The sequence below is a fragment of the Dermacentor andersoni genome, chromosome 6 (genome assembly GCF_023375885.2).
Source record: "Dermacentor andersoni chromosome 6, qqDerAnde1_hic_scaffold, whole genome shotgun sequence".
Classification (NCBI taxonomy): domain Eukaryota; kingdom Metazoa; phylum Arthropoda; class Arachnida; order Ixodida; family Ixodidae; genus Dermacentor; species Dermacentor andersoni.
The window spans coordinates 166945913-166972907 of record NC_092819.1 but is presented as its reverse complement, the minus strand read 5'-3'; the positions used below and the strand labels follow the sequence as shown (position 1 = coordinate 166972907).

General features: G+C 42.5%; 1 long non-coding RNA gene across 8 annotated transcripts in view; it reads left to right on the top strand.

Moving 5' to 3' along the window:
• The first annotated feature begins 1279 nt into the window (after positions 1-1279).
• The window catches only part of LOC129382686 (uncharacterized), a 45983-nt gene continuing 20267 nt past the window's right edge, over positions 1280-26995 (top strand). Inside the window, exons 1-4 of one of the 8 annotated variants that reach the window (XR_011895318.1) lie at positions 1280-1657; positions 10827-10878; positions 11808-11932; positions 17265-17342. This is a non-coding gene — a long non-coding RNA (uncharacterized lncRNA). The other 7 variants (XR_008610731.2, XR_008610730.2, XR_008610726.2 and 4 more) reach the window with 7 other exon arrangements.

The following is a 26995-nucleotide window of genomic DNA, read 5'->3' as shown; positions in this document are numbered from 1 at the left end:
TGAACGTTTGAGTGCAGTGGGGCCGTGCGGGGGCCCAAGGACCTGCGTGTCCGCAACTCTCCTGTGTGCAATAAAGTTATCACCACCACCACCAGCAACATCATGTGCACAGATGAAGCCAATTTTTGCCGAAACGCCTAGGTACATTTGCATAATGCACACTAGTGGAGGGACTCCAATCCATGATGTGTGAAGTGCAATAGGCACCAGTACCAGTAGTCGCCCAAATTGTGGTTCGGAATTTATGCTGGTGCTATAATCGGTCCCATTTTCTTCGATCACATACTCACTGGACAGTGTTACATCAACAAAATCCTTGAAGGAGTGGTGGATGAGTTTCTCTGTGAAGTCCCGCTGTCACCTCTTCCGCTTCTGTGGTACCAGTAAGATGGGGTGCCCGCACACAGCAGCAGCCAAGCACGAAACTGGCTGGATGCGACATTCAGTGCGCAATAGATTGGAAGGCACGGGCCTGTGAATTGGCCCGCTAGGTCATCTGACCTCTCTCCACTCGATTTCTTTCTTTGGGGTTATTTATGCGAATGATCGTGCTTACGTAATTGAGATGGAGGTCAGATTAGTTCAAGGCAAGGATAACGGATGTCTGCCATAGAATTCCGGCGTCGGTCATCAAGAAAGCCACTAAAGATGTTTCATATTTAAAAGAGCGCCAAAAAACACGGACAAGGAAGGACACAGAACGAGCGCTGACTGCCGACAACACCTTTATTGAAGCATGCACAAATATATACAATTCGCAATGGGCATAAAGAGAGTAAAAGAAGAAAGGGAAGGTGAGTCATCATCGTTCAACTCCTGCTGCGCATGTGTCAATAACATTAAACTTGAGCAATGTTAGTGACATGTTAGTCGCACATTCAGCCACACAAACTATAAACAAAAATAGTGACCTATTTCACTAAGTGTCCCTTAATTCATAGAATAATGGTTCTCTCTTCTTTAACATGTCCAGCCTGCTCCATTGTTAGCGGCAGTATGGTGTACAATCTTTACAACGAAGTGACCAGTATTACGAACGATTTTGGAGGTCCCAGGCATTTTCTTATGTCTTTGACTGTACATGTCAATGCCCATCTATCTGTCACCCTGAAGGTCCAAGCCAAGTAGGTCCACTTGCTAAGTTTCTGTTACTGAGTAAGATGCATGCCAATGAACCAGCAATAAGTGCAACATTTTTTTTTCTCAAAGTATAGATCAGAAGTCACTTCTTGAAGCAAACCAGCTTGGTGCCTTTATACAAATCCTACTTAGTCACTAAGAGTAGTACCATAACATGTTTGAGGAAAATCAATTAGAACATTGATGCTTTAATGCAGTGCTGCTGTCGTGCTTAACACTGCACTGTAAGTCAATTATAACGCAGTATTTTCTCATTCCAGTTACAGTGGAATCTTGTTAATCCCATTGACTCCTGCTAAGCTTGTGCAATTTTTCCTCCATGCAAGCATGGACTGATTTATCTTCTGTTTGGGAGACAGTCGTAGTTTGTCCAGTGACCCACTGGGCTATGTGAATAATGTACACAATGATGCCATTTCAGACTTTTCTATCATCATGATGTCGATGGCACTGTCTACAAGACTATCACCACTGTATTGCCCCTCTTCAGTGGGCAAGGCAGCAGCAGCACTAATAGGTGTGGTACCATGATAAAGCTTACTGCCTATGTTCTGACCATCCCTTCATAGCTTTATTGCCCACATAGTCAGTGCCTTAATTTTATTCCTACATATGCACAGGTGGTGTCCCAATCCTGTAGCCCTCTGGTGAATGGGGGTATTGAGATGAACCATCGCCCTATTAGACCAACTAAAAATTCACAGGATAAAAATTGTAAACTTGATCCCCCACTTGATGAATGGCTAACGTCATGAACTATTGTAGTGTTGATAGCTCAGATATGTTGAGATAATTTTTGCTCTTCAAAATGAAAAAAACACATGACATTGCTGAACTATGGCTGTTCGTCAACTCTTGATATTAAACAATAGAAAATCTTCTTACTGCCCTCAAATAGTTTGTGCGCGGTTTACAAGCTGGAACATACGTTCAACAAACTTTCTCCTCAAAACTTAATAACTGCTTCTCAGAATTAAAATATTGAAAATTGCTCATGCAGAACAGCTCTTTTTGCATCATTTTGTGGAGTCTTGATAATAGCGATCCCTTGCTATTGAAAGTTGTAACATTCTTTTCATTAACATTGAAGTTCGAAAGCTTTCAAGTCCTCTTAAATAAAGAAAAAAAATAGGAGGCTTGGGACATATTGTGATATAGGGCCTATCCAGACATTTTTAAACTGCTGGAATAAGAAGTGAACATTCACGAATGTTTGTACTGAGAAAAAGGTACAGAGTTCCATTTATCTAAGCAGTGGTTCATACACACCTTTAACACCACCCCAGGAGGAGCCAGACACTGCCAAATTTTTTCCAATATACACCCCCCCCCCTCCTTACTTTCTCCCGCACGCAAGAGATATTCGCCAAATGCCAGTTAGGTCGGAAGAGACAAAATAGAAAGGCGTCTTTTTGCGCCTCTTGTTCATCGAGCAATGTTTCAGAAAAAATGAGGACATACAAGGCACTGTTTCCAACTAAATTTTTTATCCAAGAAAACCAATATACAGTAAACTACCACTTGAACGTCATTTAAACAAATTATTCAGCTGTACAAACTTTTTTATATCCCCCATCGAAACACCATTCAACCCAATTCAAATGCCTTTCAGTTTAACAAAATTCAGTACAGTGGCATTTCAGTTCTGTGACCATATTCTGCTACATCATCATCATCATGATTTTTATTTTCACCACTGGATACAAGGTGAAAAAGGGAGAGCCGGAAAAAAGCCGAAATCTCTTCGGCTTGACAAAGCTCCGGTCTCCCAGACAGGCACGAAAGCGGCTGGTGTAGCAATACAATCACGCATGAAGTGTGGATATAAGAGTATTTCTGAACACAAATACATATAGAAATTTTCATGTTATTACATAGAAACTAGTTATAATACAGTTGTGTCAAATGACTCCCAGTATACATATATAATCTGTTATCTTGCATATTATTATTTAACACAGACTCAGTCGCATATATCATAAGAATGCAAAAGCAATGTATGTATACATATATATACATATATACATACTTGAACGAAAAAACCAGTCAAAAACACAAAGGACAAGAGGAGAGGTTCACACCACAACGACTGGACTATCCACTGAGGTTTATTAGAATCGGTGTAGTCCCAGCAAGGCCAGCAGAGCATGCGCAACTGCATCATCGCTAATCACATAGCATGAAAAGACAAGACTCCTCTTGTCCTTTGTGCTTTTGACTGGTTTTTTCGTTCAAGTATGTACCAACTGGCCCTGATTTCAACCCTTCTATATACATAAACACACATACATATATAAATATAACAAATTTCACAGAACTGTACAATAAACACAAGTTACCATCAGGAAATGTTCTTTTGTTTAGAAATTATTATACATACTTGCAAATATATATATGCATCTATGTAAAAAAAAAATATCTGCATATAGGCTGCTGCTTTCACAACAGACATCTCGGCAACATAGCCCAGGGCGTCGTCACATCCTTGAATTTTAACAAATGCGAAGACGCCCTTTGCAGCATCCAGTTTACAACGCAGAACCCTGCCACGTAGTCCGGGCACAATCACTGCAGCGGAAACCTGGATTCTAGGAATAATAGTTACAAGTGTGAACGTATAAACACAACGAGAGTATATGATAAGTTCTGTGGAACTGTTAGAGCAGTTAACAATACACATCTATAAGAACAAATCCAATATTTTAGTTTTGTTTAGAGATAACACATCAACATGTTGTTGGTTAAAATAGTTAAGTAGAGAAGGTAGTGTATGTTTAAGGCATTGGCAGCCATAATTAGTATGTGTGTGGTGCCTGGTGACGATATGAATATGCACTTCTAGTCTGTTGTAGAGTTGCCAGGGCTAGGAATGAATCGAGCTTTCCCAGCATAGCATTTCTATAGCTTAGTAATGTTTTGAAATATGTCACGGGCTCTGATTATTCTGTTTTGTTGGAAAAGCTCTTGCGTATGCTCGAAAAAAAGAAACGTTTGCTATCGCCCGAATCGCTTTCTTTTGAAGTATTTCCAGCATTTGAATATTTTGCGCTGTAGTGTTACCCCATATAAGTGAACAGTAACTGAGGTGTGAATGGAAAAGAGCATGATAAATGAGACGCTTAACTGTAAAAGGTAATGCACTTCTATTGCAATTTAACACACCAACAACTTTTCGTACCTTTGAGCAAACATGACTAACTTGTTCATTCCAAGACATATGTACTGTAAATATTACGCCTACGGTTTTTATGGATGATGTAATGGTATTTTTATACGTACCCCACACAATGTTATCTGGCAATGTAGTAGAACTTCCCGGAGCATGAAAAATAACGCATTTTGTTTTGGTTTCATTGTGGATGAGGCCGTTTGCCTTAATTAGACCATGCTCGAAGTCCATAACAAACGGAGCTTGCTATAGGCGTTATTTCTTTTAAATCATTACCTATAAAGAAAACAGAGCGATCATCTGCATACGCGACAAATTTACACATATCGCTCACTTGTACAATATCATTAATGTAATACAGGAAAAGTATCGGGCCAAGAATGCTAACTTGGGGCACACCCGCTGTCAAAGGTTTTATCTGCGATCTGTTCTCATTAATTTCAACAAACTGATGTCGGCTTTCTAAATAAGATCAGATAAGTTCAATTGTTATTCCTCGGAAGCCATATTTTTCCAGCTTTATCAGCAGCAATTTCTGGTTGACCCTATCAAAGGCTTTGCTGAAGTCTAAGTATAACCCTAAAGTCAGACATTTTTTTTTTCAGTGTTCTCTAGAATAAGCTCCTTCTGTATACTTAAAGCAGTTTCCGTAGACCGCTTTTTCTTAAACCCGTGTTGACAGTCGGTTAGCAGGCTGTTTTTGCTTAAAATTATCAATACGAAAGTTAACAATTTTTTCGAGTCCCTTTGATAGCACAGGAAGTATAGATACTGGCCGATAATTGCCCATATTATTTTTGTACCTCCTTTGTGAACTATTACTCTCACTACCTGCATATTACGCGGGAAAACTCCGGTTGACAGGGAAATAATAAAAATGTGCATTACTGCAGGTGCAAGTAAGTCTATGACGCACTTAATTGGCCTAATTTCTAAATCTAGGTCTCGACTGTGGCTATTTTTCAAGGATGAAAATGTTGTAATCACTTCAGGGATGCTAGTAGGCTTTAGGAATAAAGATTCTTTTAATGAAGCGGCATGCATTGTATCATGAATGTTGTGATCTATGCATCCTACTTTAACAAAAAAGTTGTTAAAACGGTCCACAAGTTCCGTACCATCTACAAGAGTGCCATCAATGTTCAACGTATCTGTTTGTGTATCGACTGACTTCCGATTTAGTGTTTCGTTTATTTTTTTTCCATACTTTTTCACTTCTGCTAGTACCTTCATGGGGTTGTTAGTTGAGTTTTCTTCTCTATTAGTTGCAGGTGTGCCTAATACAGTGTTTTCACTTTAACCTCCTTATTTGCCTTTCTTCACTCTCATTTCCACTTGATAATTTTGAACTTTAAGTGCCTACAACCCATATTAGGAAGTAGCCGCTAGCAACACTTGGGAAGCAATGTTCTTTTTTATTTTAAGCATGAATGACATTGTCATTCACTGTATTTTGTGTGTAGTGCACAAAGCATCACATGGCAATAATTCCTTTGTTAAAAGAACTGTAAAAGACAGACTGGCAAAAATTACTGCATATTTCATTTGGGATAGGTAAGTTGAAAACCCTGTATATTTTTTTTAGAATGCTTTTCTTCCCAATTAGATGTTTTACTGGAAAACATTTTGCAGCAGAAATTATGTTCCTGTGTCGTTCTTCCAAAAGACATAGTGAAACTTGTGAGGCCATTTAGTGTCTGCAAAACTGAATGAATTGGTTTTATGTGCAAGATTAGATTGCCCAAATTATATAGAAATTTTTATGTTAATTATTAAGCTCAAGGATGTAATTAATGCTTTGAAACATTCTTTCTATGCTTCCATATATGTAAATGTAAGCTTTCGCACAGTGAACACACTAAATTAGAAATATGCCTGCTATCCATGCTTTTTGCGCGTTAAAGGAACTTGCATGCTTTTGCATGTTTAGGAAATTGCCTTTTATTCTGTTTATACGGCATAATTTTCTCATCTATACTAGTAGCTACAGTGTACTGAGGTTGAGTGCCAAGGCAAGGGACCCGGAAGTTTTACGGGAATAACTACCCAAAATTACTGTGGATGGATCTGGCAGAGGGAGCGGTTCAGGAAGCGCACTGAAACTTGGAAATTGATGTTCAGTGTGACTGCAGCATTCTGGAGTGAGGGTCTGTGCTGGAAGGAAACTATGAAATATGTTAGCAACTAGTCAAACATTGTTTTAACCCCAATGAGTGCTTTTAATGGTGCATAAAGGGAAAGGACAACCTGTGACATCGATGCGAGCCTTCCGACTCTAAAGTTTGCTCTATGCATTCCTCTGCGTCATTTCATCAATGGCAACAGAGCAGGCGTGTACCCAGTAATTTTTTTCAGGGGGGGGGGGGGGCAACCATAGGTCTCTTTCCTATGCAAATTAGGGGGGGGGGTACCTTTATTATACAAATATGAATAATGCCCACCATTCACGATAAACACACATAAACCCGAAAAGAGAAATGAAATTAAGGTGCACCTCACAGGTAGGCCTGTGATATGCACTTCTACTTTACATGGCAAACAAGGAACCACATCAAATGGACTCACGCTGGAAAGAACCACAGGAAGAACACTGCCAAGAACAAGTAAACAAGTGAAAATGTAAATTAAAGATTTCTATAGTAGAATACATAGCAACCATGGCACATGAACCACGTGGGGTTGTGTTACTTAGCCAGCCAATCACAAAAGCAAACAAAATCAACGTCACGTGGCCTTTTCAACAATGTGTTGTGCTTGATAGATCCGGAGAGCCTGCTGTTCTTGAAGAGCCTTTTCATTGGCGGAAGCAATGAGGTGTGCAACAGACACGGACAAAGTGTATGGAGTCTGAGCATTTCACTCTTCAAAAGTTTGCGGTACAGTTCATTTCACCGCTGAACCCGTTTTACTCATGAAACTTCACTGCCAACTGCACTGAAACTTGAAAACAAATAGTTGCAGCAAAGCAAGCATTTTATAATTTTCAGTTCAATAAATAATTCGACTTTCGCCATTATACTTTTATAGGCGAGGGAAAATGTATAAAATTACGCGCTAATAATTTTATTTTTGTGGTTACTGCCTTATTTGCCTAACAGGAAAAGTTTGAAGTATGAATTATTTGCAGCCTCACAGAGGAACAGTGGCTGGCAGTTATGAGGCCATGGGCAAAGCTTCGCTGCATACTTAGGTTGCATCCGACTATAGTTGCGTTTTTTGAATTACCTCTAGAAGAATTATAGAGAAATATATATTTGCGGAACAATCACATATCTTTTAGATCCCTCGTTTACTGCTCTACCAAGTGCCAGAACTGACTCTTATTGTTATTCGGGAAGTTGTGTAACGATGCGTGGCCGCCAGTCCCGTGCAACCGTATAGAGCGCAGGACACTGGGGTTCTAGACATGCTGCACCCACCGTGAAAGGTTAGAAAAAAGCCCACATAAGCACAGCAGAGAAGTGGCAACATCAGGCGGTTTGACTGGTAACTGTAGAAGCGTCATTCAAGACACACGGAATTGTTCCCTACTTCTGGTGGCGTTTACTCTACTTCTTCTTTAAATAAAAAGATGTTTATCCATAATTATTTTCATAAACGGTTAAATTTGTTAATTTTTGCTTTATTTTCCTCTTTGGCTGTTGCCTTGGCTCTCTCCCTTAGTAGATTGTTTAATTTCTCAGCTCCTTGTGACTCTTGTTTCCAGTTGCCAATTTTGCACGAAAAGTGCTGTACAATTAGGGAAAAACCAGATGAGGTTACGCATGAGTCATATTGCTTATGGGTTTAAGGGTTATTGCAGGGTTTCATGATTGATGCTGTTTCGCATTATTTTATTTTCCACTTTATCTAACCCATATCGCGGGTATATTGTTTCAGCTCGCCAGCGTTGCGGCGAGCCGCCACGCAAGGAAATAATGAAGCAAAGGGAAAAGTTAATGGCAATTGGTGTTTTCTCTGACTGCAACTCGTTCCACGAGCATACAGACCAGCTGACTAAGAAACGAATCCCTTTCCTGGTCCATGTATCAGTCTAAACAAAGAAGGTTGAACTAACGAAGCAACAGCGATGCACATGACTGTTGAATAGATGGTGAAAACTAAAGGCATCTTGAATTCATCGCGCAGGCACCGAATCTATGAGAAAACTGGCCTTCACACCCCAAGAAATGCCGATAACTACCATCATCCAAAAGGAGTGAAAAAGGCAGCAAAATGGCAGCTCAATAGCTGTCAAATATCAAAATTCATTTGGCGATGCTTTAGGAATGTGTGAGGAGTGGTGGCGGGGAGGGGGCGGGCAGGGCTCCCACCACCTGGGTTCGTGCCTGCAAGAGAGGAATACTTAATGTGTTGGAACAAGCTTAAATGGAACCTGGCCTTTACACAAGCAAAATAGTCTTGCAAATCACCAGATGCTAACTGTGAAGGCCTGCAGTTACCATGCTGATGGTGCAAAACAAGCTGACAAGAATTAAAATCAGAAGGAGACAGGGTAGCTATGAATCTTGAGAATCTTTAGCTCTGCTCATGTTTTTTGTAAGCACTGCCGGCATTTCAATTTTTTTTCTCTGGACCCGTGTTATTGCATTTCCTTTATATACCAACAAGCATATGAGCAAATCTTTTTGCAATATTTTCACTTAAACTTTCTACAGTTATTCTTAACATAGTTGGTTATTCAATGAACTGCCAAGATTGTATGACTTTTTATAAGACTCCATTTTATAGAAAGGCATATTTATCGGAAGAGCACATCTTTATGATGCTGGATGGTGGTGACATGCTTAACGGATGCAGGAGAACAGTTCATTACAAATGCGGTGGAGTATGAAGTAGTTTTGATAGTCAAGCACTGTTATTGTACATGTCTATAAACTAGGTTTTACTGTATTTCTTTTTCTTTCTTTTTTGCACAATATGCCTAATGACAATTCTCTATTTCAGTAGACTCTGTTTCTATGCTGAAGTGCATGGAACTGCTACACTCTTATATACACCCTTTCGGTTGTATTTTGACCCCAAACAATAATCATCATCTGTGTCGCCCGTATTTCCTTTCTTTAACACTGCGAGCTCGGTACTTCCTAGTCACGAACGGATGCGCTTTATAAGCCTGACAAAGCATTCTCGACAGGAAACCGCAGAGTTTTCAAGGGAGGAAACGCAAGCAATGCAGACGACGATTATCGTTATGGGACAAGATAAGCTCCAAAGGGTGTAAACTTTTTTTAAGAGAGTAGACCTGTGTCACACGGCCACTTTCGATCTCGATCAAGTCCCATCCGCATCGAAATTCACTACCCCGATGGCTTCCCTCCCGCAGATGCCTCAAAGGAGCCATTCACGACTGAGAAATTCTATCCCGATCGAAAGTGTGTCCTACACTCCAAAGGGTGTAACTTTGCCTGAGAGTGTAAGCTCTAAGAAAAGTTTACACCCTTTGGAGTGTATATTTGCCACAACATACACTCTTAGAAAAATTTACACCCTTTGGGGCGTATCTTGCCCCACAACAATAATCGTCATCTGTCTTGCCCGCATTTCCTTTCTTTAAGGCTGCGAGCCCAGTACTTCCCAGTCACGAACGGCATGCGCGTTATCAGTGTGACGCAGCTTTCTCGACAGGAAAGTAGCGAGCGCCGAGTTTTCAAGAAAGGAAACGCAAGCAAGGCAGATGACGATTATCGTTGTGGGACAAATATACACCCCGAAGGGTGCAACTGTTTTAAGAGTGTAATTGTCATCTGTCTTGCCCGCATTTCCTTGAAAACGCTGCGCTCGTTACTTTCCTGTTGGGAATGCTATGTCATGCTGATAACGTGCATGCTGTTCGTTACTGGAAAGTACCGGGCTCGCCGCGTTAAAGAAAGGAAATGCGTACAAAACAAATGACGATTATCGTTGTGTGGCAAATATACACCCCAAAGGGTGCAACTGTTTTTAGAGTGTAAGAGTGACGATTATTGTTGCGTGGCAGAGATAACCCTTTGCAGCGTACCTCTGCCACACAACGATAATCGTCATCTGCCTTGCTTGCGTTTCCTTTCTTCAAAGCGCCGCGCCCGCTACTTTCCAGTCGGGAATGCCATGTCATTCTGATAACGCGCATGCCGTTCGTTACTGGAAAGTACCGGGCTCGCCGCGTTAAAAACAGGAAATGCTGACAAGACAGATGACGATTATCGTTGTGACAAAAGGGTGTAATTATGCTTAAGAGTGTATGCTAGCCACCATACCTTTACGATAAACATATCTTCTCTGTAAAAAAAAAAAAAAAGTTTAACACAGCGATTTTTAGTAAAAAAAGTTTAGTTCGTCTGGCAACAACAACAAAAAAGTCGCTTCCAAAGATTGTGCGCATCTATAGCCAAGCCGATCCATGCCTAAAACTTCCCAAAATGGCCGACTGCATCGTCAACATCGTTAATACACACTAAGCGTTCACTTGATTTTTCGCTGCATTGGAAATGCAAGCGGTTAATTTCGCCGAATGAACTGTCTCAATGCTTTACAGCGCCCGTCTCGTGCTTCTGAAAAGAGCTTGCGGTATTGGCGTGAACAGACAGGCAAGTGGACGTCTTTATTCTACAGTTATTGAACCGTTACTTATCGATACATCTTGAAGTTAGCCTACAAGCTGTCGTTAAAAGTTCCGTCTTTCAGTAGACCTTGTGCAGCGTACTCTCAGCTCAATGCGAAATTCTTGACTGTGTTCTCGAGTTTTGTTTAACGGTAATGAGAAGGAGTTAGATAATGCACAGAGGCAAGGTTTTGTGTGGTCTTGCAGAAGTCCCAGGTGCTTCTTCCGCCGCGTACACTGTCGCAATCGTTACACGTCTGAGGAACCAGACTGGCGGCGCATAGGTAAAGCCGGCTGCCAGTGCAAGCCACAGTCCCCTACCTTGTCGCTATAAAGAGGAAATTTGCGCGTGTACTAAGTGTACGCAACGTTTGTTTGTTTAGTATAATTTGGCGGTGCCTCCAGCAGACAAAATGTGGATCCCGTACTGCTCCGTCGGTTTGGGCTCGGCAATGCCTCCGCGTTATGGCGTCTAGATAAGCTTCTAGACACCATATCCGCGTGGCGGGCGCGTTTAAGAGGAAGCTTTAGCTCGGGTGTTCCGATCTAAATACATGTAAACGGAGTATTCGTTTTTCTCGGCGACCACTGCACCAAATTTGACGAGTTTCGTTACATTTAAAACATAAGCTTAGAATCTAGAATTTCTGCATGGTACACAAAAGCAAAGCGGGGCATGGTGCTTTCAGTGCCAATTTCTTATAAAACGTAGTTTTCCATTATAAAGGGGACTGTAATGCGATGTCTTGAAGTAAGGGGTTGTCTTATATTCAGAGTCAACTTATGTTTCAATATGAACGAAATTTCTTTTAACGAAATTTAACCCTGCTGTTTAGTTCCATATTGTGCGTAGAAGCAACAGTGCGTGCACTTTCAGCTACTCAGTTTCTCTTCAATGCTGCTCTCATTTTGTAGAGTTCATCACATGTGCATTTGCAACACATTGGCGGAGGCAATACGAACTGCATTTCTCGCTAGCTGGACAAATCGGAATGGCAATGCATCTTGGAGAACAAGACTCGAATTGTGAAAGTCTGGTGGTAAGTCTGAAGTAATATATTTTCATTTATATTTGGTGTTAACTTTCCATCGCAAACTTTCTATCCTATTGAAGAAACATTTAGCCCCCTGTGTGGCCTGGTTTTTTAGGGCCTTTGATCAGGCCCCCTAGCAAGTTTTAGTTTACACTGCAATTTTAAGCTTCTTGAGACCCGAATACAGCCATGGGACATAATTACTTTTCAAGGTGATTATTGCCTCCTGGCATGTTACGAACATGAAAGATGGTATTTTTTTTTAATAATAACATAGTTTTAAATAACTGGCATCCTTTTTAAATATCACAGTCACGTAGGCAGGCTAAGAGCTGCATCTCCAACAAGTAAACATCTCATGTTCGCTATGGTAAAAACTGCATTTCATTGCCTGAACGCAGAGGTGAAGATAGAGAGATGGAGTTATGTGTAGTAGACTGTTACTTTGCTGCTGCATCCTGGATTTTCATGCATTAATGAGGAATTCAACAGACTTCAAGGTTGCTTCCTGCTGTCTGTGACAATGCAGAGGTCTAGGTCAATTTAGAGTGAAAGTTCTTGAAAGTAGACGAGAAGAATATGAGTGTACCACTTTTGACAGTTCCACATGCATTGGACTTCATATCCACAATGAATGTTTTGAGTAATGACTTCAGACTTCTCGCATTGCTTTACCGAAATAATCTTTTAAACTGGTTTATTATTAGAGGAGACAGAAGAAATTGAATGCCCTCTTACCATACCACCATGAGGTGAGCATGACTGCCAACAGAGACACTTTCTCCCTCTGCCTGGAGTAGCATCCGCAAGCGACGTTCCTTCCTTGCCTTGTCACATACTTGAGCCGAAGAACCACATCGGGTTCACGTGACTAGCACCACCCATTTTTTTTTTTCTTATCCAGTTTTGTTGCGTGGCACATATTCCACCGTGGCATTGCGCATTCTGAATTGGGCGATTTACTGAAGTAATGCGTCATGGTGAGCGACACTTTTAAGACTGTGTTTTGCGTCGCACTGTTTGTTTGTGTTGCCTTGACTCTGGCTGGGTGTGGCACTTTCTCTAGAGGGAGGAAAGTGGTGTTTCATTTGAAATTTCAGCTGTCTGTATGACATGCACAGATTTGTCATGAATACCTGTGTCATGTGCTGTAAGGCTGTAAACTTAAGAACAGCATTAAATATGTTCTATTAGTGGTGAATGCAACGCATACTTATCTTTTGCGCTCAAAGAAAATGTGAACAGTGTACAGTGCTCCCACTTCTGCGTCAGTCTGATAAAAAGGCCAACAAAGAGTGATACTGCACTAAATCAAGTATCTTGAAATTTGTAGACATACTAGGGATGCTTCTGCAGCAGACATGATTGACCAGAGAGGTTAACAATGTACAGCTGCTTGCGGTGACCAAATGCACAGCACCAATAGCTTTGTGCCATGCTATAATTCTATCAAAACTGCCTAAAATTCTTGCAGCTTTTTAGGAAAGGATTAGTGGCATATAACAGTGTGCCTTTTTTTCCAGTTTTTTTAATGTATATTTTGCTCCCACGTAGCTGATGCGACTGAAAGGTTTATAGTCCTGAAAGCTTGTTTGCTTTGTTATGAATGTTACCAAAAACTTGCGTGTTCAAGCTTACCCCTGCCCACACCGAGCGCAGACCCAGTGAGTTTATTTAGTATAGAAAGCTAAAACAATGTAGTGGCAGCACTATTGTTATGAATCTGTCGTAATGATAGATGTTGCTGATTTTATGTATTGCTTGTTTTCATCACTCAGGAAATCGCCCAGAATGCTAGGGGGTGAAAAAAAAAAAGATGTATATAATGTTCACAAGATATGGTTATGTGATGAGTAGGTACTGGGTGGTGGCAGCCGATTGAGGGAACGAGCTCGCCTGCGGATCTTGCAACCACAAGAGAGAGGTTCAAGTAGATTTTATCGCATAAAAGTGCAACAAGTGACTAAAAAAAAAAAAAAAGCCTGAGCATGTCATCAAAAGATACCGTTGGGAACAAAAGTCTATGGATCTACACGCACCATGAAATACCCAATTTTTTTTCTTAGTTGCCATGTTGGCATACACTGGTCCACAGTAAAGTTGCAGAATGGGGCAGGGCCCTCCATTTCATTCCTACTTGACAGAGTTGAGGTCTCTTAATTCCACTCTTTTTAACTCCCCAGAATGCGAAGAGTTGTACCATTCCTCCAACTTTAAATGAAATTCTTACTATAGTTGTTTACTAGTTGTGCCTTACAACAAAAAATTTATTTTTGAAGTTCTAACAACATTGCAAATAATGTTATACTTTTTTCATGAGAACAAATTCGCTTTGTGACCTTTTACTTTTGCAGTACGTTGCTAGCTGTATAATCTCTCTCAAATCTACTCTTTTTGACGGTACATACATGTTACCTGCGCAAGTTTAATTCATGAATAAATAATGTGATTGCAGATGATATTCAGTAATGTCAATCTATAATGGCATCAGTTGGGCAGATGTAGTTGGAATGAAACGGGCACACAGTCCTGTAGCGCTAAACCTTCACTTAGAATAAGTCTGCAAAAACAGGTATCTGCCAATTACTCTAAACTAGACTAGGCCAAATTTGTTTACATTTATAAGTTTTTACTGAATACTGGCTCTTTCAGTATCTACCTATAGGTCACTACCTCTGCCATAGTACTTGCCAACAAAATGGTATTCTACTTATTGTGAAATTCTGAACTCCTGGAAACTGTTCCATGGACGAGCTTTAATTGCACTTAAACACTAACTTTTAGTTGCCAAGAATGATTCTATTTAGCAAGAGCATGCTTGGACTATGACTGAAGGATGGAGGCCAAAAAAGTTACTGCCCTTCCACTGCTGTGAAGCGGGGTGCAAGCGAAGCTTGGGATCTGCGGCACTTTGTAACGCCTCACGGCGAGGTCCGGACGTCATTGTCGACCTCTTTTTCGAGCGAGTTCCTGGTGGCATCAATCGAACACTGCGTGTTCCCACTGCCATTCCTTCAACGCAGCCTGCTCTTTGGCAGAACAGACCAAACGCGGCCTCCCCATCTGACTGCTGGGCCTGAACTGGTGTGGGAAACTGCAGGTGTCAGGCGAGCGAACACACCCTTTCCCTCCTCTGGAGGAAGGGTACGCCCGTGATTGGCTCATGCCTTGCGCGGCTTCTACTTACCCTCCTTAAAGGCAGTGTTTGATGAACTGGCACTGGCCGAATCGGTTAGCGTGGTGGTCTCGCAACCCGTGGATCGGTGGTTCGAATCCGCAGCCTGATAAGCAATTTCTATTTTTCCGCAGCTTGGGTTTTTTCGTGCAGTAACACCGACACCAGTGAGGCAATACAAGCTTCTGTTAAAAAGGTCGCAAATGGTTGCATCTTATGCCAGTTCCTGTTGATGTGGACATTCACAATCTTATTTTTCACTGTCAGAGGTATCCTTGAAGAAAAAAAGGGGTGGGGGGGTGTCAACAAAGTATCAACACTACAGAAGCAACATCGACGTACATGGTAGTTGAAATAAATTGATGATTAAATGTTGATTATGCTGTCATGTACGACGCACAAATTAAGGTGATGGATCTGGCGAGCTTCAAGATCACGTGTCAGCACTCTCATTGGCTTGTTGCGCATGTGCAGTGTCGGTAAGATTAGCATTTCTTCTCTTCAGTGTTGACTGCTGCATTGTGACGTGATGGAGCATTGCCATTACGAATCCCCTCACAAACTATGAGCTACCAAGCTGCACTGAGACCAGTGCACCAGTTTCACGTCTGTGCGCACTCAAGGATGACAGCACGCATGCATTGTTGGATCTGGAGGACAATTCCAGTTGCTGTCCCCCAGATTTTGGACCTTGCCGAGGTTGAGGAGAACTTTGAGATAAAAACTGGAGGTTTATTTACATTATTTACAGTGAGAGTACAAAGAAATTAAGTCATAAAGTCATTACGGGCCGGCAGCAACTCGGACGCTGCGGCCCGTGACAAGAAGCTCGAAAGAAATGAATGGAGGAATGCTCTGGTGCTCCCAATCTCTGGCTTTTAACCCCTTCGGTGTCTCGAAGTCACGTTCGGCCAATGGTAGGTGCCCGTGCAAGTGCAAGTCACATTCGGCTCAGAGGGTCGCTCCTTGGGCTCCAGTTGTCGGAGGGACTACTTGTCTGCGGTATTGCCTTCCTGGTCTGCAACTGCCGTCACAAAGGTGGACGGGGGGGATTGCTCCCAGGGCTTCACGGTGCATTACGGCCATCGTTGCCTCGCGGCTTGCAAGCACCGTCACAATAGGCGGATGGGGGGAGACTGGTTGTCTTCGAGCACCCTTTCAGAGCTGCAAAGCAGCTTTGCTCGGGACCTACGTTACCTGGAACCGTGCCAGGCTCCCGCTACACTTTCAGGAAGAGTCAAGCAGTGGGTTTGGACATGCCGCGCCTCGGGAATGTGGTAGATGTGCTTCTGCGCTCCTTAATTAGGTGTGGCGCGATTCGATGTGGTCTGGTGAACTCGAAGTAGGCTCAGGAAAACAGCATGCACACTCAAATGTGCATACATACAAATTCTTGATTACATCTCTCATTGTACTGTTACACTAAGGTACGTTTTAATACTGCATAAAATTACTGCTTAATTTGCATATCACCTAGCATTAATTAGAAAAAATTCAGCATGTGCATCATATAGCCGGCTATAAAGAAAAAAAGTTACAGGGCTCCTTCCAACACATCATGCTACGTTTCGCAAGCTGTTCCAACAATGAAATAGATGATTGCACAATGGTGGCCGCGTTTCATAAGTTAGCTTCGCTGGAATACATCCGTGTTAGTGGCAAAGCATACAAATTTGGTTTCGTGTCTTGGTAAAGTGTGCAAGCTATTTCCGGCCCAAATTTCTTTTTGCAGAGTTGCACGCATTCATCATCCTATTTTAAAGTTCAATGCAGGATGAAGGCGCCTCCCTGCAATCTCCAATTATCTTGCACTAGCTGATGCGAACTTGTGCTTTCAAATTTCATCCTTGATGGAACTTCCCTTCCCTTGGCACCCATTCTGCGACTCTAATGGTCCACTGGTTATCTACCCTATGCATTATATGGCCTGCCCAGCTTCATTTTTTCCTCTTAATCTCTACTAGAATATCAACCATCCCCGTTTGCTCTTTGATCCACACCGTTCTCTTCCTGTCTCTTAACATTTATCATTGCATTGCTCTTTGTGCGGTCCTTAACATGTTCTCGAGATTCTTTGTTAACCTCCAAGCTTATGTGCCATACTGCATGCTTAGAAGAACGTGTCTACCAAGTTGACATTTTCAAATTCCCTGATTTTTTCAGGTTTTCGCCAAGTTTCACAGAACTTTGTTTTATGTCAAGATGGGCTAACACCATGTCACCTGATGCTGTCACTCTCTGGTAAGCATGTTAAAAAAATAAAAACAACAATCCAGTTTGAACAGTAAGGAGTAGTGTTCATTTTATTCAAAACAGAAAACTGAAAAGAGGGGTTTGTAAAATGCACAGCTACTAAAATATCGAAAAAAACTTGGTGCCTTTTTACTCTGTGAAGGATGACCAGCGAGGCTGTGTATGTGGGCCCCTGAATGGTGAACTGCACCTCCGCCGCGGGTCGGCCTGGTATTGCACTACCTATGGGATTGGCCCGTGTGTGGGGAGTGCTTAAAGCCTGCTTCATCTCCGCCGCAGGTTGGACTGGCATTTCACGACCTTCGGGATCAGCCCACATATGGGGAGTGCTTAATGCCTGCTTCACTTCTGCCTCGGGTCCGCCTGATATTGCACTATCTTCGGGATCGGCCCACCGTATGAAAAATTGTTGGTCTATGCGCGGATGCGATCCGCCAGATCCTAGCCATAGACAGCTTTGCTGTAAAAAAAGTGGTCTAGCTCACGGCAAATAGAGTCGAACATATTAAAATGCGAATAAAAAGAGATGCTGTTAGGAATGGCCGTACGGGGTGGCAACGTGCCAGCTATTTCAGCCCGCTGCACGTGTTCCAATCTAACCAGATGGGGTGCACTTCAGAGAACTGCGGATAACCGGCAGCCACGTGGCGCGGGGTCAGCTCAGGAATGTGGTACTCGGCAGTGCCACCCTTGACGGAGCAGAGTTCTACGAAGCCCTCTGACGTCGGCTCCGGACCTTTACACCTGTGTGTGTGTGCGGCACTGAAACCTGTGCAACACGTGTTTGTGAGCCCTCCTCCAAAAGGGCGGGTCATCTACGGTGACGTCGAATGATGACGGGGGGAACAAGTGCTTATAAGCAGCGTTTGCCGGCTGCTAGGGTGTGCTTGTCGTCATGAGCTGAGTGCTCGTTGTCATGCTCGAAATGTACTAGTGTGCTGTATGCGTCGTCTTGCGTGCTCCATGTGGGAGTCACGCTAGACTGGCGATGTATATCATGTTTTAAATATAAATCCTGCAAATAAACCCTGCTCACCTAGCCCTGTCGTCCCAAGGTCCTCCCGACAACTACGACCGCTCCAATCCCGATAATGCATACAAAAGCAAATAGAGCTATTTGTATCAACTGATCGCAAGCTCATTGGTATTACGCCCGAACTTTGTCACAAGTGAGATTCTCCAAACTAGAAAGTCAACCTCAACTGTCCTGACATACTCTCAGCCTGCGCATGCCTCAGTGTTGCGTTTCACTGCTTTAAGGGGTTTATTTTGGTTTGGATGTGGGTAACCTGCATCTCAGTGTCAGCCAACACTTTGCTTCTTGAGCTCAAGCTCCTTCAAAGAGGCAGTGGCACTGTTCCTTTCCTGGTCATTCCTCAATGCAATAGTCTTTCCTATTCTTGTCCTGGCTTTGATTAAGGCCATTTCAAATCTGCAGTTGCAGCACATTCGAAATGCGGATCAATGGTGAATATCTCAGCAACAGTGGGGACAAATTATTAGTGATTGAGGACCTTAACCAAAAAAGTGTTAGTGGGTTTGAAGATTAATATGCAGAAGACAATGTTCAAGAATTCACATCGCCAGTCAGCCTTTAGAGTCTGTACAGGAGTAATTTTACCTAGGTCAGTTGCTCGCAAGGGACCCTGATCATGAAAAGGAAATTTACTTAAGAATAAAAATGGGTTGGAATGCATATGGCAGACATTACCGAATCATGGCTGGGAGCTTACCACTGTAATTGAAAAGAAAAGTGTACAATTCTTGCATTCTACTAGTGCTAACATATGAGGCACACATTAGAATCGGGTAAATACTGTAATTAAATGTTGTAATATATGGTTCTTGCTTGAAAAGTTTCCTAGGGCAGGCATAAATGGGAGTTGTCGACACGCGATCACAGGTGTTGAATGCATACATTGTTTCCTAAGCATTGCCGGGGTAGACTTGCTGCCACTAAAGGGGTCGTTATTGGGTTCACCATAGGGGTCAACAGCGAGTCATTGCTCAAGTTCAAACTATCCCGCGAAGGCCAATTTTACTATCAAAATAAGAGATTCGGGACTGTAGAAATGTATGACCGCCGGCCAAGATTGAATTACCCGGAGTCGAATTAACAGAAGTCGACTGTACCATACGGCAGTGGACTTTGCAGCAAGAATGTATCTCCTACTACACATAGCAGAATATTGGCATGCTGCAGTGCTCAGTGGCTACAGAACAGTAGACTCCTATTAATTTGATCCCGGCTGAAAGTCCCAGCCGGCACACGTGCATTTCTATAGGTCCAAACTTTATTATTTTGATACTAAAATAGGCCTTCACCCAGTAATTCCAACTTGAGCAGTCGGCATGCATGCTGACCCCTACAGTGAACCCAATAAGCGACCCCTTTGGTGACATACCTTAGAGGACAGTAGATGTGTTAAACAGACTTTATCTCCTGCAGGAAATGCCTATTTTGTGCCTGCCCAGGAGGAGCTCCAACCAATAATCACAGATCAAAACGTCTGATTGCGGTATTTACCCATTTCTAATGTGTCGTGCTTAACAAAACTTCCTTGGCGATTTTCGTATGCTTTACCGCATAGCACGGATGTACTGCGGCGAAGCTCACTTTGGAAAACTGGTTGCAATGTGCAACACATCAGACCCTTCTCCATTTCTTTTAAATAAAAATTGTGTGCGCATTTGATTTCTCTTTCATTTTAGGTGCTTTTGTCCTTTCTATGCTAGTTTACACTTTGGACACACAGACAGCGGGCGTGTGTTTCACTTTGGGGCATGTTAGAATCTGTACGTAAACCATGGCAAATAAATCAGTCGTGTGTGTCGGCATTTCTTCTGCACCTTCTTAAATTTGACCCACCAGATAATTCAGTCTGTCTCGTCGGTCCCGTCACAGTCGAATTAATGGAATGAAGTCAACTGCATTTTGCTTGCTGCTCAGAAGTATGAGCTTCAATAAAAAACATAACAACACACAGTACATAAGGAGACAAATGAAGTGCTGCAACATTTGCCAACTGGCCTAAGTTAGCACTATATGAGCTTGAACCCAGATGTGCCAGCTGCATTAAGATTGTGATAAAATGTAAAATCGCATGTGTTGAACTCAGTAGGTTGGTTTTCCTTCTTGAAAAAGTGTTGCAGAGTGCCTGTTAAGGATTCACTGAATGATGCTGTCAAACTGTCAACAAGGCTGCCAAAAAATTATTCTTAATACAACCCTTTCATGGACACAGCAAGGTAACAAATTGTTTTGTGTGTGAAGCATTAAGAGTATATTCGTGATCAGATATTGTTCTTAAAAAGTGAACTTTGAAAGATTATGTATGAATAAAAAAAGTGGGACATATATGTCTCACTGTCTAGATACACTATTTTTATCAAGGAGACGGTTACATGATCTAGTCAGCCGCTTCTACCTTCTCATGGCTGCCTGTAAAATGGTAAGAAGCAGCATGTGCATGTTTGCATGCTTTTGTGGTTTTTACTGGACAGCCTTTACGCTAGCAGCATATTTTGTGATTTCCCATTCCGGTGGTCGGTCACATCAAGATGTTGGGCATGACAATAGAGGTGAACGGCTCGAACACCATCGCAGTCGCTAAGCTCACCACGAAGGCTGAGAATGCCACACACCTTCTGAGACGAGTAGCCGACCGGCATCACGGGCTCAAGGAGGACAGCCTGCTTAGACTTGCACAGGCCTTTGTAATCAGTCACTTCATGTACATCGTGGCCATGCACTATTGGTCCAAAGTGGAGAGACAAGCTTGAAACGCTCCTGCGTAAGAGAGCCATGGGTCTACCCATGCACACAAGCACTGGACGCATTAAGCATGTACAACACGCCGAGCGACATAGCGGAGGCACAGGAACGGGCACAGATCACCAGGCTGTCCAGCACACTTGCGGGCAGGTGGATCCTACGAGAAATTGGTGTTGCGCTTCGGGAGATCGAGTGTAACAGCCATGGGCTAACACCCGACAAGAGGAAAAAGATCAGGGCAGCCCCTCTGCCCAGGAATATGAACCCAGAGCACAATACCGACAGACTTGGTCGAGCCAAAGCACTCTGACAGGCAGCCGCCTCCGGGAAAGCATGCTGCTTTACGGACGCAGCTAAATATCCTGGCAAACGAGCCTATGTAGCAGCGGTGGTCAACAAAGATGGCATGGTCATCAACGCGTGCACGGTCCGCACTGATAGTCCTAAGGTGGCCAAGCAGGCGGCCATCAGCCTTGCACTCCTAGAATTCTGTCCTTCGAAACAGGGAGCATATCCTGGACCGTCGGCACAATACTTGGTACTCATCAACTCACCCCACGCTATGTCAACTGGTTCCCGGCACACATGGGACCATTCCTCCAATGGCTGCTCCCTAACCTCAACGAGACAGCACACGAGACCGCACGAGCTCTAACTCACCGTGCGAGCCCGGACTCCCTCTCGGCAGGATGGGCAAGCGAGCGCGATCCCCTCGTTACTCAGAACGATCTCACCCAGCATTATAAGTTAGTCAAGAGAACCGTGCCGCTACCGCACAAAGCACTCAATAAAGCACAAGAAGTCACGTACAGGTGGCTTCAGACGGGTACCTACCCATGCCTGGTCTACCTGCACAAAATCTTTCCGGGTGCGCACCCTCACAATGCGAGTCGCTACTGTAAGGATATAGCTAGCCTTGATCACATGCTCTGGGCTTACCCCCCTGGCGCCGGAACCACAGGGGTGAGTGGAACCGAGCTCTACACAGCTCGGACCTTGAAGCACAGCTCTGGGCTGTCCATCAGTCCCGCGAGGCAGCGGAGAGGCATGGCCTCTCTGTCCCGACGTGGGAGCGGCCCGCTGCATAGTAATCGTGCGTATCGACAGACCTCAAGAAAGTTATCCATCCATCCATTATCACAGCAGTTGTCAGAAAACATTCTGCAGGGAACAGCTAAAACATTATGCATTTCTCATTATAGTGCTATTTTGTGTGCGTGAGTTTAATAAATAGATAATTTGCAGGTGTGTGTATGGCAAATTGAGATGCTAACTTCACCGAAATCATAAAAGCACACAGCACTCTACTTAAAAGAATCTGAGCATTTGGCCACTGTTGTGTCACTAATGTGCACTGTCCTAGCCGTCTTCATTACCAAGCAGAAATACAACCAACAAACTATTTTTCGGGCATGCATGAGAATTCGGGTATCTTTGCAACACCGCCACGTACCCCATAGAGGCAATTAATTATAAGGACAGCTGAAATTTCGGATGCTGAAATGCTTTGCCTTCAAAGTGCGGAAGGCACGACCATTGTCAAAAATGTTGTATAATGCCGGTTTTCAAGCGTCAACTTTGCTGCAATATAGCTTGCTACAGGAAGAAGCTTATGCAATGTATTGTGGTGAAGCATACCAGCAGTGGAAAGGGGCCACTGTAACATGGCATGATATGTATTTCTTTATTTACACACATACATACTCTCTCCTGTTACAGCACAAGCACCAAGAAGCCTAATAAATGTTGTGGTTTGTTTACAAAATTAAGAAAAATTAAATTATGGGGTCTTACGTGCCAAAACCACTTTCTGATTATGAGGCATGCAGTAGTGTGGGACTCCGGAAATTTCGACCAACTGGGGTCTTTAACGTGCACCTAAATCTAAGTACATGGGTGTTTTCGCCTTTTGCCCCCATCGAAATGCAGCGGCCGTGGCCGAGATTCGATCCTGCGACCTTGTGCTTAGCAGCCCAACACCACAGCCACTAAGTAACTAGGGCGGGTACAAAATTAAGTTCCTTGCATACCCAAATAAAGATGTTTGCAACATGATGTGCATGGTATACCGTCCTTGGGAAGACAAGCTTAATTGGTTGCTGTTGGCTTTGTGTCTTGCTTCACTCTTGAGCAGCACTTACTGACTGCACAGTAATAACAAGCTCTACCAAATGCCTACAGATTACTTCTGTACTACAAGTGTTCCAAAAAGACTTTTCGAACACGAAGTAGAAAAAAAATTTTCTGCTCCTAGACTGCTCCAGAATGACAACTTTCTGCTTGAAATCCTAAACTGTCTTGACCACCACTGAGGGGTTGATCTTCAACATCACTTATATACTTAAGATAAAATCTCGAGTAACACTTACTGGTTGTCTAAACATTTTGTAATGGTTTCACAGGTACTAATTTAACACTTCTTATACAGTGTTACATAACAAACATAACAGTGCATAATGATTTCGGTAACATATTTCAGTATTCTACAGTTGCTTTGGAGGATTATGCGCCATCACTGGTCTGCAATTATGGAAGTGTAGAGATAAAAAATTGGGGGCAAGAATGCCTACGTTTTACACATTGCCGTTGTACAGAACAAAACCTATGCAACTTGCTATAAAACTGACTTATATAGTATTTGAAATTACCATAAAAAAGTGTGTAAACAGCTGGGGTTTCATAGTTCTAGACTCTTATGTTTTCGACTAGCACGTCCCTTTAAATGGCAGTAAAAGGCATGCATAAATTGTTTTTTTGGACTGCCTGATTTTTTAAATGTTTTGTTTTCGCAGTCCTCAGGAAACCACCCTTAAGAAAAAGCACCTTTGACTGTAGCAGTAATCAGTGGTTTGCCTAATTGGCAAACAGTTAAGGATGCCAAACAGCCTCGAGACAGCTGTACCTCTGATAGAAGGCACTAATACACAGTGCAATGCACTGTTTCTGCACTCTGGACAACTGTGATAAGAGCTGTATTATGTTACCTATTATAACTGCGTGGTGACAATACAGACAGGATATGCAGGGCATGCAGCGATGAGGACAGTAGCAATGGAATATCACCAGTGTACAGAGCGCTGAATTCATTCTTGCTCTGTTTACTGATAACTGAGAACTGCATGAAATAAAAAACGCGAGAAAAATTAAGAGAAAAATCCTAAGTGTGAAGGAATACTACTCATCATATCTATTGCAATTATTCTCAAACAGCATTCCCTCTTTTTTTGCTTTTATTATTAATGCATTTATATAGTAATGCTCACCTGCTGTTCCATGTGTTCCATCGACACACACAATCAGTTGTGGTGTGGTCATAATGACTAGCATAAAATCTCTCATCCAAAAGGTCCTTATTTTTTCTCTCAAAAATTTCACTTTTGTAAGGTTGTCCTTGGTGGATCCTGCTTGCTCAACAGGTTAATGCAGTGGAACGTCTCATCCACGTTGGACCGCACATTATCCAGTACTGCATCCATGGACACGCCTTCTCGCAGTTTGTCTTGAGAGAGTAAAGAGAAAGTGTATATTAGTTGAAACATAAGTAAATATTACCGAGCATGCAAGGAAGTGAAATGGGCACTGATGAACATTTTTAATATCATTATTTAGAATTCCTTTAATTGAATAATGAGTTGCATTCACTTATAAAAACCTTTTGCGATGGTGTGTAGTAAATAGTTCAAGCTGTCGCAATTTTTGTTCTTTTTACCTCAACTCTTTGCAAGGACATGGTGCTATGCAGCCTTCAGCTGCTGAAGAGGCAAGATTACATATTTAAGTGTTTCAATGTTTGGTGTCATTGATAAACGGTCATAGGGATCATCTGCACCAGTGTTATCAGGTACGTAAGCGAAGAAATTTATTGTGTGTACCAAGTTTACAGCTAGGCTGCCAATTTCATCCTTCACTGTTGGTAACCTTGTTCGAACAAAAGACATTACTGAACCATTGTGAAAGCATTGCACTGGACATGTGAAGATTGTGGTTCAGATCCTACCCAGGGCAAAAATGTCTTCCAGCTTTTATTGCCTTTGCTAAATATTGCCATTATTTACAATTTCTATTCTTCAGTTAGAACTTCATTTTCCAATTACATTCCATAGCATAAGTTATTGCCACTTCCATAGTGGCATGCCACCATAGAAGGGCAAAACAGGGTCGGCAATCGAAAACGTGTAGCATTTCCAGATTAACTTAAACATAAACATCACTGTTACTGATTGCATTGATGCACATAACTTTATTAATGTCAATATATATATATATATATATATATATATATATATATATATAATGAATTAAAGCTTTCAGCAATTATTTATATAGTTGATTTATCAGTCATTCATCCATATTTACAAGGAGCAGACACACCTGTGAACGTATGCTTTGAAGGCTATGCAGTCATGTGGGTTTTTGAGTTAAAGGTTAAATTCAGTCAAGTAGAGTACTGACTGGACACTTGAAGCTGTTTTACGGGTTCATGTCTAAGCCTAATTATCGTTATCATTCCAATCATGTTTCATTCATGTAGCTGATTCATGAGCATTTAAAATATTTAGGTACCATATTTTCCAAACCATAGGTGCCACCCTAATTTTCGTCCAAGCATCTTGTACAACAGTGCAACTTATATATGCAAGACCAACATGAGACATTCTTTTTCTCCAGCAATGTCATCATCATCATCATCATCAGCCTAGTTACGCCCACTGCAGGGCAAAGGCCTCTCCCATACTTCTCCAACTACCCCGGTCATGTACTAATTGTGGCCATGTTGTCCCTGCAAACGTCTTAATGTCATCTGCCCACCTAACTTTCTGCCGCCCCCTGCTACGCTTCCCTTCTCTTGGAATCCAGTCCGTAGCTTTTAGTGACCATCGGTTATCTTCCCTCCTCATTACATGTCCGGCCCATGCCCATTTCTTTTTCTTGATTTCAACTAAGATGTCGTTTACCCGCGTTTGTTGCCTCACCCAATCTGCTCTTTTCTTATCCCTTAACGTTACACCCATCATTCTTCTTTCCACAGCTCGTTGCGTCGTTCTCAATTTCAGCAGAACCCTTTTCGTAAGCCTCCAGGTTTCTGCCCCATATGTGAGTACTGGTAACACACAGCTGTTGTACACTTTCCTTTTGAGGGATAGTGGCAACCTACTGTTCATGATTTGAGAATGCCTGCCAAACGCACCCCAACCCATTCTTATTCTTCTGGTTATTTCAGTCTCATGATCCGGATCCGTGGTCACTACCTGCCCTAAGTAGATGTATTCCCTTACCACTTCCAGTGTTTCGCTACCTATCGTAAACTGCTGTTCTCTTCCGAGACTGTTAAACAGTACTTTAGTTTTCTGCAGATTAATTTTCAGACCCACCCTTCTGCTTTGCCTCTCCAGGTCAGTGAGCATGCATTGCAATTGGTCTCCTGAGTTACTAAGCAAGGCAATATCATCAGCGAATCGCAAGTTGCTAAGGTATTCTCCATCAACTTTTATCCCCAATTCTTCCCACTCCAGGCCTCTGAATACCTCCTGTAAACATGCTGTGAATAGCATTGGAGATATCGTATCTCCCTGTCTGACGCCTTTCTTTATAGGGATTTTGTTGCTTTCTTTGTGGAGGACTACGGTGGCTGTGGAGCCGCTATAGATATCTTCCAGTATTTTTACATATGGCTCATCTACACCCTGATTCCGTAATGCCTCCATGACTGCTGAGGTTTCGACTGAATCAAACGCTTTCTCGTAATCAATGAAAGCTATATATAAGGGTTGGTTATATTCTGCACATTTCTCTATCACTTGATTGATAGTGTGAATATGGTCTATTGTTGAGTAGCCTTTACGGAATCCTGCCTGGTCCTTTGGTA